Here is an 8,629-nt window from a genome sequence, read left to right on the forward strand (position 1 = left end):
CTGTCAGAAGGGAGGGGCTCCAGGAAGAGGAAGTGAACGGTCTCGGTGGGTGACAACTCTCACTTCACCTCTGGGCCTACAGTCCTCCCAGACACACAGATGTGTCTGCAGGGAGGCACCAGAATGACTGCTTTTAACTGGGACAGGTGGTACTCACCTTAACCCCTACCCCCTGGGAGGCTGAGGTAGGAAGACAGCAAGCTGGTACCCAGCCTGGGCAAGTTAGACTTACCAAGACTTATCTTAGAAAAAAAACTGAAAAAGAAAATTTTTGTGTTCTGAGTGAGCACATGTACCATATTCCACAGTCACATTAGGTAAAGGGTTTTTACTTTAATACAAGTGAAAAAAAGTCTCCAGTTTTCACTTCCCGTATATAACCAAGCTACCCTGGCTGCTCAGAATAGGAAAGCCAACGCAGTCAGTCAGACATGGACAGGAGGATGTGCTGTTCTGTTTCTACCTGATTCTGCTGTACAGCAAACTCTCCCTCATCCTTCAAGACCCTGCTTCAGTCTGCCGTCTCATCTGCCACCCTCCCAGACTCCCATCTGCTGGTTACACAAGAATAATCAAAGGTGTCGTATTTTTCTCTGAAGGCTCATACACACATTTTTGGTAGGAATGTACACTAAGAAAACCAGTTTGTAAATGTCCATGAAAGTGAACTTGCACACACCTGCAGTGTCCACTTTACCCTGTGGATCAGCATGTGTTAACTTTTCACTTCAGCAGCTCATACACTAAACTGGACCAATACAGAGAAGATCAGCATGGCCCCTGCCAGGGAGGACCCAAAGGAAGTTGTTTTAACACTGTTACAACAAAAGACTGGAAACAATCTAAGTATGCATTACCAGTAGTCCGAGCAGAGCCTGGACTGGTTGGTGGTCCATCTAGAATCCTAGCACTCTGAGAGGCCGAGGCGGGAGGAGTGTAAGTTCACACTGAGCCTGGGCGACTCAGTGAGACCCTGTCTCGAAATTTAAAACATTAACAAGAGCTGGAAATGTAGCTCATTGCTTAGCCCTTAGGCTCAATCCCTAGTACTGTATCAAAAAATACATACACACACACATACATACATACATACATACATACATACATACAGTAGAATACCAGGCAGGTAAAAGAACCAGGACACTCTCTTGGTACTAATACCGATGTTTTCCCCTCAACGTTAATGTCTCTAACAGACAGTCTTAACAGTTCACTCACACTCACCCACGAAGAGCTGCTCTTATCTTTTTTACAATGTTCTGCCTTCCCCTGTACATTAACCGTGGGAGGACAACTGTGCTGGTGGCCTCACTGAGCAAGAGGTGTAAAGACTTGCATCAGAAAACCTCACGGCACTAGTCACGTGCAAGTCAAGAGGTACAGCTGTTGGACATGAGAGCGAGGAGATCCTATGATTTCAACAAGGAAGAATGCCCCCCTGAAGAACACAGCCCCCCGCTTTGGCTGCTTTATGGTGAAGCTATAAAGAAAGGCCAAACACACCATTTCCCCACTTTTTCCCAAACAGACTTCATTATGTATCAAAACTTCCTATGGCTCTGTCATTCCTGAACACTTTAGTATAGCTGTGCTGTTACAACGGAATACATCACTGATCTGTTTTTTAACAGTGGACAGTCTACTACAGCCGCGACCCCGCAGAAGAGGAATTATGCAAAGCAAACACTAATTCTACAGCTGTACCTGTTAATAAAGTAGCAAGTCCATCCCACAGGTTTCTCTGCTCCAAATGCCCGGGCTGAAGTCAAAGGCACATTCATTGCCACTAGCACTGGTGCAGTTCACTTAACCTTCCTAAGTATAAATTCATTCCGAGAAAAGGGCTGTTAGGACTGTCTCACAGAAGGAGACGGAGCACGTACAGTGCCTGAGACACAGGCCAAATAAATATTAACTATTAACCGCCACCTCAGCGACCATCACCTAGAGAGTTCCCAGATGCTCTTTCGAACTTCATTCTGCCGCTGGGTTTACAGACAGCACCACATTTACAAAACGAAACTACTCATCGTGCGTATTTCAAAAACGACCTTAGACTCTGACCTTTGCTTAATATATTTGGGGGGGGGATTATACAAACTGAGAGCATTTTAGATGAAGATTTCTTTAATCTCATGAGTGATAAACAGCATATGTGTAATGTCTCTGAAGTTTTGTGGATTTAGTATGAATAACAAAAGAACTGAGAGCACTGACGTTTGCCTCTTCTAATACGTGAATTTATTTTCATAAGACACATAAATACTTATAGTGATTTACTTTTACCACCAAAATCAATCAGCCACTTGAAAGATATAGCCAATGTCAGGTATCAGTTTCCAACTACAATGGACTGTGGTCAAACCTGCCCAGCGTGAGATGATCCCAAGTCCAAATCTCATTCAGTATCTTCTACCTATCCTTAGATAAGACTCAAAAAGTCTCTATAACAGTTGTTGTGAATACATATCGCTTACCAAAACCAAACCAAGAAGACTTAGTCTTCTAACTAAACTTCCAACTAAAAAAAGCCCAGCACCAGATAGAGTCATTGCCAATTTTCCTAAGAACTTCAGGGACGATCAAATGCCACTTCTCAAACTTTAATGAAACTAAAAGGAAGAGAGGACCCACAAAGTCATCCCTAGCATTACCCTGATTCCAAAACCAGACAAGGATCCAACCAAATCCAGGCCAATCTCTCTAACGAACAAATCAACAAATCATCAAAAAGATTACATGCCATGACTAAGTATGCTTCATTCTAGGGATGCAAGGATGTATCAATACACTAATCGATAAATATAATTCATCACATAAACAGAAGCAGAGACAAAAATGACACGATCATCTCAACAGATGCAGAAAAGGCCTTTGACAAAATCCAATATCCATTGAGGATTAAAATCCTGAAAAAAGGGGCTGGGGATTTAGCTCAGCGGCCTAAGTACCTGCCTTGCAAGCAGGTGGTCGCTTCAATCCCCGGTACCTATAAAAATGAAAAAGACAAAAAAAAAAAAAAAAAAAAAAAAAAATCCTGACAAAAATACGTACAGAAAGACCTTACCTCAATCTAATAAAAGCCATTTATGACAAACTTACTGCCCATGTTATATTAAAGGGGGGAAAACTAAAAGCTTTCCCGTTAAAATCAGAAATAAAGCAAGGGTGTCCACTATCACCACTCCCATGGAACACAGTTCTTAAAACATCAGCCGGAGCAATGAAGCAAGAAAAAGGAAAAAAGGGATAAAGGTAGGAAAGAAAGAAATCAAATTATTATTATTTGCAAATGCTACGAGCCTCCACATAGGAGGACCAAAAATTCCATCAAAAGACTCCTGGAGTTAATAAACAAATTCAGTTTATCAAGATATAAAGTCAACACACAAAAACCAATAGCATTTCTAAATAGACAGAACCAATGCAGTAAAAAATGACAATATTTCCTAAACTCATATACATTTAACACAATCCCAAACAAAATATCAACAGCATTCCTCACAGATGTAGAGAAAACAATCCAAAAATTCATAAAAAACAAGAAACATAATAGCAAAAGAAATTCTGGGTAGCCATAGTAAAATAGGAGGAATCACAATCCAGATTCGAAGTTATATTACAAAGCTATAATGATTTTTTTAAAAAAAAAGCATGGTACTGGCACAAAAACAGACACATGGACCAATGAAATAGGGTAGAGGAAGCAGAAACAACCCCAGACACATTGAATTACCTGATCTTTGACAAAGCAGCCAAAATCATACACTGGAGGAAAAACAGCCTCTGTAGTAACTGGTGTGGGGCAAGCTGATTACCACACAGGGAGACTGAGTCGGCACTCCTCGTGTCACAGCCTGTACTTAGCTAAACTCAAAATGGGTCCAAGACCTAAATGCTAACACAGAGACATTTACGCTGCTGGAAGATAAAACAGGCAAAACTCCTGAAAACACAGGCATAGGCAACAACTCTAAGGGCACCAGAATTAATGTCAAGAATCAGCAAATGGGATCACATCAAATTACGAGGCTTCTGCACAGCAAAGAAAACAACCAACAGAGTGGAGGGACAACAGAATGAGAAAAATTCTACCAGCTATTCCTTGAAGGATGAACACACGTACTTCCTCAAAAGAAAACCAGTATGTTGCTTTTCAACAGATGGTGTTACCCTCGCACAGGGGATCCCAGAGGTCATCATATATCACAGAAAACCCGCTACACTGCTGTCCCTTAGAGAAGAAACTGAAAACGCATGTGCAGCCACCTCAGTGACCAAGGTCACTCATGCAGCAGTTCCTGTACTCATCAATGTCTGGAAACTCATGACTACCACTTTGAGCACCTCTTGTAACTACAGAGAACAAAGGTAACTTCTACGAATCTCATAATATCACAATAAATTTAGTATTAAATTTGCACAAGTTTTTCTTTCCCTTAAGTACATATACGTTTTTGGCAGACTCTATATCTATATAGGGAACTCAAAAAAAAAAAAAAAAAAAAAACAGATCTTGCCCCAAGATAAAAACCCCATCAAAAAATAAGTGCCCTAAATGAAATGACACTTTTTAGAGTATGCATCGATGGCCAATAAATAAATTTTTAAAACGTTCAACATTGCTGGCCACTAGAGAAATGAAATAACAGCTTGCTCCAGAAAGAACGGCCATCATCCGGAAACCTGACACTAACAAATGCTGCTGAGGCTAGGAGAAGGGGGTCCTCCTCCAGGCACTGTGGGAATGCAAACCAGTACCACCCCATGGAGAGTCCTCTAAAAAATAAAAGCAGATGCTGTGCATGGTTCCGCAAGTTCGTAATCCCAGGAATCAAGAAGCTAGACAGAAAGATTGCTGAGAGTTCAAGGCCAGCTGGACTACACAGTGAGTTCAAAACCAGCCTGAACTATGCAACAAGATTCTGCCTTAAAAAAAAAAAAAAAAAATTAAAAATTGGAATTCCATTTGAGCCAGTGACTCTCCTCCTTAAAAACATCCTCCCAAAAGAGTCAAAGTCATATTATAGCAATACATGCACGTACTCATGTTTACAGCAGCACAATTTATTGTGGAAACAGCCTGTATATCCATCCACAGATAAACAGATAAAATCTGTGGGGTTTTTTGTTTGTTTGTTTGTTTGTTTTGTCTTTTTTGAGACAAGGCCTGACCATGCAGTTCATGCTAGCCTTGGCCTTACTTTGTAGCTCTGGCTGGTCTTGAATTTGCAATGATCCTCCTGAGTGCTGGGATTACAGGAGTACGCCATGACACACAGTGAAAATGTGGATTTAGAAGAAGCCAATTTGCCCTTCCAATAACCCACACAAGCCAGCAAGAGAAGCCAGATCGCCCCTCCCGTGAACCGGCAGACACTACCTGGGCCTGGCAGGAACATCTGAAAATCAAGCACCCAATCTGCCTCTTCACACACAGTAAGCATGTGCCACACATAGCCCAGGAAGATCGGCCCTCCTGTGAGCAGACCTGTGCAGGCTCAGACTCAAGAACCAAGCCCATCAACACCCCTCAAGCAACTTGCTGGTTCAGAGGATAGGCTAAGTTGATAGCAACTGAAGTACAAAAACAAGTGAATGCTTGTACTGTTTGATTGACTTTCCAGGCTTAAGGCCTGTAGTCTGAGCATCTGTTAGGAGGATAAGAGTATGCACTATAGCAAATATGGGAGATTCTTGTCTTGTTTTTGAAATCCAGTATTATTCTGTTTTATTTTGCTCCAATTTACTGTTTTGCTTTATTCAATGTTCTGTTTTGATTGGCTTTATTCTGTTTTGTTTGATTTTACTGTGTCTGATGGAATGGACACCTATTTTGAAAATAACAAGATACACTATGGTAGCCATTGTTGATTTTCTGTTATCTTGCTTTGAAGTTCTGCACCACTTTCACTGCTTTGTTTTGACTGGTTTTCTGTGTTTTGTTTTGTTGAGTTTTATTATCTTTAAATTTTAAAAAAACTGAAGAAGGAAAAAAAAGAAAATTTGGTATTTATCCCAGTGGAGTACTATTCTGACATAAAGAATGATAAACTGCAGGCACTTGTAAGTAAACGGATGCACTGAGAAACCACAATGTTAAGTGAAATCAGGTACATGAGCTTAATCTGCTGTAACTCTTCTTAAAAACCCAAAATATAAGTAAGAGCAAAATAAAGAACAGTTAACAGGAAGTGGAAATTTTCTCAGATGGGAAGGGAAACAAGAAATGGAGGGAGAGGGGAAGGAAGGACGGAACGGAAGAAAGCGGAAAGGGTTTTAAAAAGCATCAAAGAGGGCTGGGAATTTAGCTCAGTGGCATAAGCACCTGGCAAGCTGAGGTCATGAGTTCGACCCCCGGTGTGACACCCCCCCAAAAAAAAGCATCGAAGAAAAGGTGGAAATGGAAGGAGCAGAGAGGGTTAGGAGGGGACAAAAAAGAATGACAATGTGCTATGGATATGTACAAATACCCCCTGATAAATGAAAATTATGTACTGCAGTTACATGATAATAAAAAATTATAGATAAGTGAATAAAATAGTCTTCGGTCAGAACAAAATTCTGTCTTCTGCACTCTAATAGGCCAGATAGTGTCATTCTAATTGATGCATGTATTCGGCTCCTAATGGTAACTGAAGCCGACCTAAACGGTCTATGTGAACAACTAAGCAGCTGCACTGACTTAGGAGAAGAGAAGTGTCCAATTGGAAAGAACTGAAGCCTACGAAATTATAATACATCTGACCATTGATCTGAAGTTGTGCATCTAACGATTAGACTTAAGAGCTGCAGTGACAAACCTCAAAGTGACCAAAAATGATCCTACCAAAAAGGATCAAACATACACCCACCAACAGTAAGACACTTACAGTTGAAGCAGAGCATCCTGAAGATAATTGTTTAAATTTGTTTTAATGAAATGGTTTTGCAGAAGAAACAAGAGTATTTGACCAAATGTAAAATGATGATCAGTAGTTGATAGTGACTTTTAAATTTTAATTACTATGTTTACTTACGCTGTACTATTAGCAAATATATTACTTTTATCTTTAAATTATAAGATTTTGTTGCATGACAGATGAGATCAGACATCCCTGTATATGGGACAACCCAGGGCATCTATAGATTCACCAATCTTCATTTGATCCAGGACCCTCAAGGCTCAGAGCTATCATTGTTCCTTGCAATTCTAGTGTCTAGTTCAGGCCCTAAACAGTAAGCTATGTTTATTAAGAATTGTTTAGCAATCTCTGGATATGGGCAGAAGCACCAACAAGGCAACTTGACTGTATCCTCAGGATCGTGCAAAGTGGCTGGGCTCCAGCGTCAACCAGGCCCGCGGTGAGCAGCTGCCACCAACAGTCCTGTAGGGTGCTCATCCTGAGAGAAGTTTCAACCCACTTTACTGAGTAGTACCCCTTGCTATTAAAATCCTTAACAAAGCACCGCCCAGGCCCCAGCTTTCAGGGCTGCTACTGAACTGAGCCACGCTGTTTTGCCAGGATCTTGCTGCTCTTGTCTTTTATGTAGAGAAACACATTAACAGAATGGGAAAAGTTTCTCTGATTTCAGGATCATTAAAAAACTTCTCAGAGTAACTGACATACTTTAACTTTACGAACACTAGGGATCTTACACCTGTTCTCTCCATCGGCAGCTGAGAGCTAGATCTACAGTCCTCATTCGGTAATTCTGTAGGACCTTAAGCCATCATTCTGTAAATTAATTTTTCTCTTTGTTTCCTCTCATTATTCTTCCCAGCCTCTATATAACCCCCCTTCTCTCTCTCTCTCTCTCTCTCTCTCTCTCTCTCTCTCTCTCACACACACACACACACACACAGATAATTTATATTTTCAGAAGTCTTTAGAGAACGGAGCAGGGCATTTAAAAAAAGCAATAAACCAAAAATAAAATACACCTCAGCCAAGCCCAAGTTTGCTTCGGCCAGTATGACCTATGAAACCAGCAGAACAAGAAAATAAACGTATAGCACTACTCTCCTTGCTGCTACAATCAAGGGTGACTGTTAGGAGCACTGTGACAGGAGTCTAAGGGCCAGGAGCCCCCTTCCTGCCTGGGCTCTAAAATACACATGCCCGGGGCAATGACTGTGGAAGAGAACTATCAGGCTTACCGCAGAGCCACACCACCTGAGTTTGCTCTCTGTGTCAAGTCAAACTGACAGTACTATTTCTCACTATAAATTACTAAACCAACAAGCGAATTACTATGGTAACCTTCTTTATGCTTGGATTCCACTTATAAATTAGTGTGGCGACAAAGTTCTCTACAAGCAGCAGAAAACTTTAGGTGTTTTTCCATTCTCTAAAGAGGAGGGAAAAACGGTGTCAAACAAGAAAACGGTTCCCGCGAGCTTCGCCTGATCCGTAACGCGGGATCCCTAAACCGAAGCGCGCAGGAACATGGGGGACGCGCCCCCGTGCGCGCGCGGTGCTCCCCTCTCCGGAGACAACACAGACTTCGCTTAATGTCTACAGCGAGGAAAACCTCACGGGCAGATTCTCAGGACATTCTTTAAAATCCCTGGTTCAGTTAAAAAAGAACAGCTCTACTCTGTTGGACACACGCAGTCCTGGTTTAGAAAGGGGCCACCTAGTCTAAG

The 8,629-nt window shown here is 41.4% G+C and overlaps 1 protein-coding gene across 3 annotated transcripts in view; it reads right to left on the reverse strand.

Annotated features, from left to right (window-relative positions):
- The window catches only part of Ostf1 (osteoclast stimulating factor 1), an 85,565-nt gene that overhangs the window by 75,805 nt on the left and 1,131 nt on the right, over window positions 1–8,629 (reverse strand). The gene's annotated exons all lie outside the window — the stretch shown is intronic.

This window comes from Cavia porcellus, unplaced genomic scaffold, assembly GCF_034190915.1.
Source record: "Cavia porcellus strain 051 isolate PalLab524CR breed Dunkin Hartley unplaced genomic scaffold, mCavPor4.1 scaffold_1, whole genome shotgun sequence".
Classification (NCBI taxonomy): Eukaryota; Metazoa; Chordata; class Mammalia; order Rodentia; family Caviidae; genus Cavia; species Cavia porcellus.